Genomic DNA, 2,263 nt, shown 5'->3' with positions numbered 1-2,263 from the left:
CAAATTGGCCCCGCTGGGGCACCTCTCCATGTCTGAGATCCAGCAGGGGCTTGCTGGGGGTGGCCAGACCTGGGGAGAACAGCAGTGCCTGGGGGGACAGGTCCTGTGCTTCCGAGCACGTCCGAGGCTGCTCCAGCCACTGAGTGCGATGTGTGGTCAGTTCCCACCAAGGACCTGCATCCACGAAGGGGCTGGAGCCCCAGGAGCAGCTGAGGGAGTCGGGAAAGGGGCTCAGCCTGGAGCAAAGGAGGCTCAGGGGGGACCTTGTGGCTCTGCACAAGTCCCTGACAGGAGGGGGCAGCCGGGGGGGTCGGGCTCTGCTCGCAGGGAACAGGGACAGGAGGAGAGGGAACGGCCTCAGGCTGGGCCAGGGGAGGTTTAGATTGGATATTGGGGAAATTCCTTCCCAGAAGGAGTGGTCACACATTGGAAGGGGCTGCTCAGGGCAGTGGTGGAGTCCCCATTCCTGAAGGGATTTAACAGAGGTGTGGATGTGGCACTTGGAGAGATGGGTCGGTGCGGGGCTTGGCAGTGCTGGGGGAAGAGTTGGACTCCATGGTCTTAGAGGGCTTTTCCCATCTAAACATTTCCAGTGGGGCAGCGACATCCAGCCCCCAGAAGTGTTCACCAGAGGCAGATGCAGAGAGTCCCAATTCCCTTTTGACCCACCAGAGCCTTTTGCCTCCCCTTGTGGGGGTCCCCAACCCCCTTCACGGGGTGTCCAACCCCATGCATGGCACAGGGCATCAGGGCAGGGGTGTTTTCCTGCTGCCAGGTCGGGCTCAGACTTGTCGGGCATCTTCCCCACCATGTTTTGCTGTATGGAGACAAATTAGTGGAGAAAAGCTGGAGTCAGTGGCCAGAACAGCTGCTGTGTGGAGGGGTTGTTATGACAAAGTCAGCGTCACGGCTGCTGCAGAATAAACGGAGAGACGGGGCCGGTAGGGAGCGGGTCAGGCACTGCCTGAAAAACTGGGTCAGTGGCACGCTGGGATTCCGGGGAGGATGGGAGAGGAGCAGAGATGTTGGTTTACTTGAGCTTTCTCTCTTGGTAAGGCTGAAACTTCCATATCTTGCCACAGAATGTTGGGTAAAAGGGCTTGGCTGACTCTGACGGGGAAAAAAGCGTCTCTTCATGCCATGTCCTGGCCCCATATCTGGCAAATTTGGGGATGGGTGTGGAAAAAGAGAGCTGGAAAAGAAGATGCTTCTTTTGCCACCCCAAGGCCAGTGACACCCACCTGTCCTGGGACAGGGCTCAGAAACTGGGCGGCTGACAGCCGAAATGAGCTCTTTTTATCTCAGCAGTCCCGACTGTCACACTGCCCTAGGCAGGCTCACATCCCGAGGGTTCCAGGCACCCTCTCGTGGTGAGCGCCCACGGCCCGGGCCCGCTGGGACCGGGGGTGCCACCGGGAGGGGCTCGGCTCCTTGGAACCACACACAGGGACCCGCCAGCCCTCGAACCACGCCGGGAACTGGGATTTATTTCTCCAGCCTCAGGACAGCTCAGGGTGGGCTCCACTGTCTCGCATGGGCTGCCCCTGCTCTCCCCACCTGCTTTACGCAGGGAAAGCGATAATAAGGACAAAACCCTTGAAAAGCTGGTTTCTCCTCCGGCTGGATCAACCTGCCCTTCTCCTTCTGACGCGTTTCCCCCTGAGAGGAGCTTGCAAAATAAATCAGTGCTTTGCATAAACAGAGCCCCGAGAGGTGTTGGTGAAAGGAACAGCGCTCGGGATCTTCACGAATGCAGCTTTTTCTATGAAAACAAACACAGAAGGGTTTTTTCCCTCCAAAACCCCTCGGCCCAGGGAAGGATTTCTCCATCCGGCCACTCAGTTTCCCCCTCCTACCACCTGGGAGCCAAATCAGTTGCTGAAAGGTGCCTTCCCTTCCTCTCGCCCCTTCAGGGGGCCTTTGAATTAAAATCCCAGTCGTTTTCCCTGCGGGAAAATTCCGGCTGCCAACGCCGTTCCCTTGTCCAGCCACGTCCTGCAGCCTGGCAAGTGTCCCCATGACTCCGTCCCCATCCCCCAAAAATGAGTCCAGCGGCGGCTCGGGGTGTCCCCACGGGTGGGCAGAGCATTGTCACACCCCCAGAGCCCCCCACTCCCGAAGTGTCCGGGGCTCGCCGAGCCCTCGCTCCCACCTGCTCCCTGCGCACTGCCTTGGCTTCCTGCGGCTTTAAAGTTCCCTCGGTGCACAAAGCAAAAGAGGGAGGAGAAAGCGTTTCATCATCGCTCCCGGGAGCCGACTTATA

Source organism: Corvus kubaryi, unplaced genomic scaffold, assembly GCF_017639235.1.
Source record: "Corvus kubaryi isolate FWS band 111438036 unplaced genomic scaffold, C.kubaryi_AGA036_p1.0 37264, whole genome shotgun sequence".
Lineage (NCBI taxonomy): Eukaryota > Metazoa > Chordata > Aves > Passeriformes > Corvidae > Corvus > Corvus kubaryi.
The sequence above is the reverse complement of the archived record's forward strand: the minus strand, read 5'-3'. Positions refer to the sequence as shown.